This window comes from Herpailurus yagouaroundi, unplaced genomic scaffold (genome assembly GCF_014898765.1).
Source record: "Herpailurus yagouaroundi ecotype Mexico unplaced genomic scaffold, PumYag 162, whole genome shotgun sequence".
Classification (NCBI taxonomy): Eukaryota; Metazoa; Chordata; class Mammalia; order Carnivora; family Felidae; genus Herpailurus; species Herpailurus yagouaroundi.
Window position 1 is genome coordinate 38,846,983 of NW_024412403.1, and position 9,306 is coordinate 38,856,288.

Consider the following 9,306-nt stretch of genomic DNA (forward strand, 5'->3'; position numbering starts at 1 on the left):
TGTGTGTGTGTGTGTGTGTGTGTGTGTGTGTGTGTGTGTGTGTGTGTATGTATACCAGAAGAAACTACCAGGACACCATGTACTTAATGCCTAACAGAAACTCACTGACAAATGGTCCCTTGTTTTCTTTTTTTCTTTCCCCTTCATCAATACTGAAATCTAATTTGCTCATCAATCCCTTCCTTGGATTTGTGTAAAATTTTGCTTCTTTTGTCCCGCCAAATTGCATACCCCATTTTGCACTGGATACAGCATTCCTTTTAATATCACATATTTTCTTTATTTGCATCTATTTCAGAAAGATATTATCCAGAATGTCATCAACTTTACAATTTAAAAAAATATTTCACCTATCAGTAATAAAGTAATTACAGGAAGTTATCTAAAAGTAATAAAGAGATGCTATTTTCTGTATTCATATAATATAGAATCCTTTTTTCTTCTATTAAAGGCATTTAAAGGTGACACATGCAAAAGTGAGGATAAGGTTGAATCCACAAAGCCTGAAGGCTACTCAATTTCTCCCTTATTCAAATTTATGCTGACTGTCAGATGAGGAAAAAAAATCCACAAATAAGGTAAATTAGTTTTTCCAAACATCTAAGTATTTTTATTCCACAAAGTATAAAAAGTAAATTTGCCATATCTTTAGGACAGGTACTAAAACATCTTCAGACACACCAAGTGTAGTGGCCATGACTGGACTTTTGAAATGCTTAGTAGTCTGCTTTTGGTATGTTTTAGATGCAGCCCTTTCTGAAATGATATAGATGATTTTATTATTCCTTCTATTTCTTTGCCTCAGTATTACTAATGAAAGATGGAGGCTCCGTTTGTATCTCATACATGCAAGATACAATTAAAAAAAATTACAACGGACCTAAATTTAATCACAAAATATTTCTCTATGCATCACTATTAAATTTACTGAATTTAGAATAACATGCCTACTTATATCTTTCTATGGGTGCCATCTTGAGGATCTTGTATAGTTGCTACTCAATGGTCATATATATTCAACAAATTAAATACTTCAGTTTTAGTATTCTCATTTCCGAGGAATTAAAACTAACAAATTTAAGAAAGAAGGATATAAACCTTGTCTTACACCACGTCCTACATCATTTTTATCACTTAAAAACTGAAGACATCTGTGTTTACAGCAATGTAAAATAAAGTTCTGTTTTACTCTGAATGGCTAAGTAGAAATTAATTTTGCTCTTGTGCTATTAGACTAAAGGAAAATAGAATCTCTAAAATAAGATAATTCATTTATTTATATTACATTGTTTCTCTTTAGACTGAGATATTAATAGCGTAGTTCATATACTGATTCTGGAAACTTATGACGGGGATGTTACAATTTTTAGTTTAAAAGAATCATAATTTTAGCATACATTTCTGCTTTAATATTTGCTATTTAAATCCTTTTGTAATCTGTAACATCGCTTAACACATCAGTCTTAGTAATTAAGAGGAAAAGAACTTTGAAAAATAATGACTCTAAAAAGTTAGCTTTTTCTAAGAAAATGTATTCTAAATACAGAGGAAAGAAACAAGTAATACTGAACCAAACTAAATGAGATTTTATTTACAATAATGACTCCATGTTTTCTGAGAGGTAGTACATGATCAAATTCCATTCAGTAATTATACTGAAATCCTATATCATATAAATTGCTATTCTGAAATACTCAAAAGTATATTCTGAATCATCTAATAGAGTTGATGATATTCATTAGAAAACTTTGTAATACCTAGCTTCCTAAGGTCCTTTGCTTTTTCCAAGCCACTTCTAATATTTTCATATTTAATTCTCACAAAAATCACTTGAGTAGGTATTGGTATTCCTATTATACATTGGCAGAAACTGAACTCAAATGGACTAGGCTATTTGACAAAGGTTTTACTCAAGACTTAAACCTTCTGACTTCAGAATTGTTTCCCCGCCAGTGTCTGGTAGCATGAGTTATAATGTATGTGCTAAGAGACATTTTCGGGGAAAATCCACTTAAAGAATCAAAAAATGTTACATGTTTAAACTTAAAGAAAATTTGATGAATCATAGTTCTCTCCACTCTGTATTCTGCTTACAGAAAAGTCTACTGTGTTTAAATGGCCCATTTTTATTTTTGAGATCTCACGTAGAAAATCAAACATTCCTATGCACTTGTGATGAGCACCGGGTGTTGTATGGAGATGCTGAATCACTGTATTGTACACCTGAAACTAATATTACACTGTATGTTAACAAACTGAAATTTAATTTTTTAATTGAACATTTCTGAGGTGTTTTTATAATAAATACCTTGCAAGAATAATTGCTATTCAGGATTCTATGTGATTTGTCTTTACCAAGGAAAAATATCAACTCTTATCAACTCTTTTACAGAGAAAAATAACATAGTATAAATATCCTTGAATTCAGATAGCTGCAGGGAAAAAAAATAAGAAAATCATTCGTATGCCACATTGTAGCGAGGCAGGTACAGACTTAATTTATTTTTACTTAAGATGCATTTTCAGATGTTTACATGATTGTACTTGCTCTGAAGTTTTCTCAGAATGCTTACATTACCATTTATCATTTTAAGACAAAGCATTAAAGCATGTACTGAATATAACCTGAAACTTGCAGAATGCCCTGTGTAGGTGATAAATTTGTTTGATGATTGTGATATTTTGCTCATTTTCAAAGCAAACGTGGAAGACACTTGCCTTATATAAAACAGAATAGTAAAAGTATGGAATATGGGGGGTGCCTGGGTGGCTCAGTCTGTTGAGTGTCCGACTTCGGCTCAGGTCATGATCTCATGTCTGTGAGTTGGAGCCCCGCGTCGGGCTCTGTGCTGACAGCTCAGAGCCTGGAGCCTGTTTTAGATTCTGTGTCTCCCTCTCTCTGCCCCTTCCCCACTCATGCTCTGTCCCTCTCTGTCTCTCAAAAATGAATAAACGTTAAAAAAAAACAAAATTTAAAAAAAAGTACGGAATATGGACCAACCATGCCTGAAGTTGTATGACAGCTCATATATAAACCTGTGTCAGAATGGATACATTGGTGTTGCTGGAATTTGGAATTATTTAAGTAATCAAAATAGAAAAAAAAAAAGTATAATAAAAATGTCAAGGGAGTTGCTTCCTTGGCTTAACTTGAATTTGTTTCCATAGAGTTATAGCTTCTGTTCTATGAGGAATTAAGTCGCATCATAATTTTTCCAGTAAAATCACAGCTATAAAAACAATCAGGAAATACAGTATAACATCATGTGAATGCACATGGAATATATAACTTTTGAAGTTACACTTCAAAATATTTTAGAAAGTTTAAGTTGTGTGCAAAGCTGAATTATATATGTCTCCCCCTTTGCTTCACCTGTTCTTGGCAATATACCAATTGTGGTCAGATATTTCCTCCTCTAGCCACTTGAAGTTTTCATCTGCACAACTCCATTCTAGTCTTCTATGAAAGATACTAGGCAGGGCACCTGGGTGTCTCAGTTAGTTAAGCGTCTGACTCTTGATCTTGATTTCGGCTCAGGTTGTAATCTCACGGTCATGAGATCAAACCCTGCATGTGGCTCTGCTCATTTAATCATAGTTCAACATTTAATCATTATTCATTAATAAAATTTTCCTAAAATTAGAATGTAAAGACAATAAATATTTATTGTCTTATTAAAAATAACAATGTTCTCCTACATATTTAGCTTTAAAACAAATATTAAAATCCAATTAAGTTAAAAGCAATTAACTTACTAAAAACTTTATATTTGAGATACATTTCATTGGATTATTTTTTCTCTCCTCTTACCACACGATTAAAAAAAACTTTGCTCCTTGTGAATAGATTGTTTTCAGGTAGAGACATTCCATTTAAAGTAGAATTATCAGCCTATTATTTTTACTTATCTAGCAAAGATAAGCTTCATCACTGAAAAATTAAAAAAAAATATATTTGAATTAATAGCTACCATCAACAAGGGATTATATCTGGAAATTAACATAAAGAGGAAACAAACTGAGGATACTTGTAGTTTGCCACACAAGAAAGGCGTACGATAAATGAAAGACAGTTTGGATAGGAAAGGATAGGGAAGCCAAAAATGGTAGCATATGGCTTCTTATTTTTTCTTGAATTAGACCAATTATATTTCTAAATCCACATAACTTAGGGAAAATTAACCAATCAAAGAGGACTTGGAAGATTGGTTAGAAGGGAAGCCATTATTTTATGGCCCTAGGTTACTCAGGCAAAACACTTCTATCCAACAAAAAAATCAAAACCAACTGTTTAATGTTAGTTCTGCTATTTTTATTAGATATGCTAAAATATATTTTTGCAAACAATATTATAATATTCACAAATACAATCATTTTAATATTTCCATATATATTAGTATCTAATAAAATAGCATAGAATAAATTAGTTTAGATTTATTTCAAGGAACTTTTTTTTTCCAAATAAATTTTTGTGGTAACCAGCTAAAGTCAAAGAAGCCTCTTCCATGTACATATAATTCCTTTTTGTCCCCCAGCATGTCCAGTTTTCTCCTGTTGTTCTGACACAGCTATTAGTTTCATCCTTCCAAAAATACCCAGTTTCAAGAATATAAGGTACCCTATAAGGTACATATCAATGTTTATTGAATTTCATGTTTTGTTTTTTTTAATCAGGCACTGAACATTTTTCACTGTAATTTTATTGGATTTATCTATGAAGGAACATTGTCTCATGTTAAAATTAGAACTTCTTTGCCACTGAAATGAGCACAGGTGTTAAGTTGCCAATTAAAGTGAAGTAAACTGTCAAATGAAAATTTTTAATTACACTTTCTTCATTTTGACTTTGTCTTTTCATTCTACTGGAGTCCCAACAACATCAATTTGGGCATGCTGTTCTAAATGATTCAGCCTCAGAGTTCCCTGAGGAATCTCTGTTGCTCACCTGTTGTCAAGAATGTGGTCATTGCCTTGCCTGTCTTCTAGGTTGCTGCTGTGATAAAATTAAACATTTAGATTTCTTGTCAGCCCTAAGATTTGTACTTCTGGCAAGAATAGAAGAGATGTCACCTGAGCCATCCCTGTGTGAGGTCTGATTTCTCCTAACTGATAGATGATAAAAGTTCCATTTTTTGAATGGAAACTGCCATTTAGATACTTATGATCAGTCTTATTTCACAAAGAAATAAATCCTCACGTGTAACAATACAACAACAGGACAAGAATGTTTATTACCTGAAGATGCCATGAATTGGAGGTTTCAGTGTTTTTTGAAATGAGAGTATTTGTTGAATACATGGCAAGATCAAACTTTGGTTTGTTTTTATAAACTTAGCATACATGGAAAATTGGAGTTTTTCTAAATTAAGGAAGTTTACTGAACTATGTAATATTCATTTTGTAACAACTTAAAAAGTAAAACAAGTAACCAATTAGTTAGGCTTACTTTTAAATTGAAAGAAAAAGTTAACTTCCATTTCCTTAATTTTAAGTTGTAAGAAAAAAAATATATTTTACACTTCTTTTAAATATCATAGTCAAATATATCTGTTTTATAATATGGTTTGCATGCTGATTGTCATTTTATTCTATATAAATTTATACAAAAATAGTCTACATTCTAGCAACAAATTCAGAGGTCACCCAAAACATGATAGCAAAATCCTAAATAAGAATCTTATATTTTACATTTTGGTAATCCACTTTAGAAAGGATAGTCCTTAGCATATAGTGTTCATTCCATAATTGCTTGTATACAGCGCCATCTCAAGCGTAAAGTTTATCTCTGGATGACCTTGAGTTTTATGTACTTAAAAGGTAAGAAACTAAAAACAAGCATTAGACATGGCTGTACTACATAGACAAAGAATTGAAGGGACACATTAAGCCATCATTCCCATTGAGGACTGTATTGACATACTGAATTATTTTAATCTTAATTAAAAATAATTGTGCTTGCGTGTGTGCTTTCTTAGCCTTTAATTAACATAAGCTCTTCAAAACCAAAGTGGCAGCATAATAATGCATTCATAATTTATAGTATAAATGGCGGCCCTAGGGAAAATGCATTGCTATAATTCCCTTGTAGGTCTCTGTTGATGTCACACTACTGATGAGAACGCCAGTCAAACCAGAGGATGAACAGGGAAAAAGAAAGCCTTAGACATGGCTTATTTTTTAAAAGTATTATATTTTCTTGTTTTACCATCTTGCATGCCAATTAGTAGTTGATAGTGCCTTATTTTCTACCTTTGTGTGTGTGTGTGTGTGTGTGTGTGTGTGTGTATGTGTAAATTGTGTGTGTGTGTGTGGTATGAAGTGTCACATTTACCAGGCAGGTAAATCTACAGATGGTGATGTTAAATCTACAGTCAAATGAGTTTAAACAAAATAGGTGTTAATTATAATTCCAACTAAGTAGCCTGAAGTAGTTAAAGAGAAATAGATGATGTCTGTGGTAGAGCAATGACAGGCTCTTCAGAGATACAACTAATGCTAATTTTCTCTTCTTCCATGAATATCTTTATTCAGTGTGTGCTTGATGATCTGCATTTTTGTAAGGAACCAGTGGGGCAGATAATTTAAACTAACAGACAACCCCCTAAATTATTTGCACATGACCTTGGAAAGATTTATAAAACTTGAACAGGGAATAGATTCACATTCTTGATTGTTTCTTCATTTAGCTTAAAGTACAATGTAAGGTGTCCCAAAGGAATTCAAGGTGAAAAAGGAAAGTCCCAAAATTATCAGTTTGGATCATGGGTATGTGGATTGGCTTCAGATCTTTCTGCTTATTTCTCTAACTAAAAATCTAGTGTCTGCTTGTTCTTTATTAGTCTGCTGATTCATGCTATCCTGAGACCAAATATATGCTTATAGGCCAGGAACTCCTGAGTCATCTTTAAATAGCATGGCAAATGTTAGTTGGTCTGAATAACCCACTTGGAGTATTTTGTACAAAATATACATTCTTATCTATAATACTTTAGATTTTCTTTTTGGTCCCTAACAAATAAGCACACCCAATAAAATTCTGAAATCCATAGTATACTTTAATTAACAGTATAGTAATATTTTAGAACTTCTGCTTGCAAGCCATGATGAAATAGTTTTATCTCTTTTGGTGTTTTTTTTGTTTCTTCCATTTCTGTGTTTTAGCTTAAGTAAAATGTTATAGTGATGCCTACCTTAAAAAATTGTTTCATTTTTCCCCATTCATTCTCCTCAGGAAATAAAAAAATTGTTGATATAATTTTGAATACATGCTTATTTTAACATATCATGTTCCTCTTCTAGGGAGGTTATATATACACATATACATATATATACATATATATACATATACACACACATACATACTTACACACATATGTACACACACTTTATAGAAAAACTTCAAGGATTTACTTTATTTGTGGAAAGCTAATATGTATGTATAGCTTATTGAAAAAACTTTCTTGTATCATCTAGTCACTTCATTAATTAGAAAATTTGTGTAAAGATTATTCTCTTACACTTTCAATTTGTCGATCAGTGCAGTTAGTCCCACCAATAAAAGCATGTTTGTTAAATAGAGAGTAGTCATCACAAATTATTTCATTATAATCCAGTTCCCTTCAGAGTACTAATCTACTCTCTCAAATGTCTTTGCACACTATGAATCATAACTGAAGTACACTTTCCTGAAGAATAGAATAATTTTGGGGCACCTGGATGGCTCAATCAGTTGAACATCCACCTCGTGATTTCAGCTCAGCTCATGATCCCAAAGTTGTGGGATCAAGGCATGTGTCAGGCTCTGTGTTCAACATGGAAATATTCTCTCTCTCTCTCCCTCCCTCCCTCCCTCCCCCCTCTACGCTCCCATACTCATGCATTCTATCTTTCTCTCAAAAATGGGGTGCCTGGGTGGCTCAGTCAGTTAAAACTCTGACTTCGGCTCAGGTCATGATCTCACGGTTTATGAGTTCGAATCCCACGTCTGGCTCTGTGCTTACAGCTCAGAACCTGGAGTCTGCTTAGGATTCTGTGTCCCCTTCTTACCCCTCCCATGCTCCCACTCTATCTCACTCTCTCTCAAAAATAAATATTATCTCTCTCTCTCAAAAAAAAAGTAGTATAATTTTGCATTTGGATTGTATATATTTTGTATTGCGACATTTGTTTGAAAAAATAATGAAAAGAAAATTGCAATAAGGTTTAGAAGTCATCCCCCTCATGTGTGGTATTCCTTCTGAACCATCTAAACCACAGAGCATTTCACTCCTTTCCTATTATTCTATTAATAAATAGCTTACTACTCTGCCTAATTGCCCAATCCCTATTTGGACATTTCTGGACTTAGAAATTCTCTCTAAAGTTGAAGAAAAATCTACTTTTCAGTAGCTTCTAGGCATTTTTCCCAGTTATAAACCCTTAAACCAAAATGGAAGATACTGCCTGATAACACTTTAGAAAAATCCTTCAAATACTTGAAGGGTGCTTTGATCCTGTCAATTTTCTCTTTTTTAAGATAAATATCACCAGATTCTGCAACACTCTTCTTTCCTAACTTTAAATATAAAGATTTATGTTTCAGTGATGCTAATGACAACCTACTCAGCAACTTCCCCATCACTGCTATCAGGCTTTGAATCCTCCAGTCTTCATAAGCTCTAAGTAACCAGAAGTTTCCTTTTGGAATTTTTCTGACTGGACTGAATTTCATATCACTTTTTTTTCTTCCTGTGGAATTGTCCAAGAGAATTGGATAATCATGTCTTTTTTTTTTTTTTTTTGTCAAAGACTGGCTAAAATAAGAAAACAGAGGCCCCTTCAAACTTATACTGATGAAATAATGCAGTTTTTCAGGGATTTTAATGTGCTGAGGAATTGTTTGTTTTACCATCTTTCAGTTCCTATTTCTTCATCTTATTGACAAAGATATCAAGAGAGAATTAATAAGATTATTTCTAAAAATCTGAATATTTTAGTTTGGTTTATAGCATCCTCTTTAAATGGATTAACTTAGTGAACATCCAAACAAAAGCTGAAGCAATTAGTTTGGAGCATGTCATTCCTTGAATAATCTAATAAAACACCACGCAATCACTGGTTATTTTCACAGTGTCTAAAATCTCCTGTTTTTCATACTTTAAAAATTGAAAAAAGAACAGTTGCTGACATATCTCTTGCCATGAGTTTTGTTTCTCAGTTTCCAAAAGACTATCAATAACCATATCAGTAATTTTTGCAATACCCCATGATGCAATTTATCTGTATTAGAAAACTAAAAAGTAGTTGAAGTATCTGGGGGCTCTCCCA

The 9,306-nt window shown here is 32.7% G+C and overlaps 1 protein-coding gene across 3 annotated transcripts in view; it reads left to right on the top strand.

Annotated features, from left to right (window-relative positions):
• Positions 1-9,306, top strand: part of CADM2 (cell adhesion molecule 2) — a 1,087,048-nt gene that overhangs the window by 503,631 nt on the left and 574,111 nt on the right. The window lies entirely within an intron of this gene.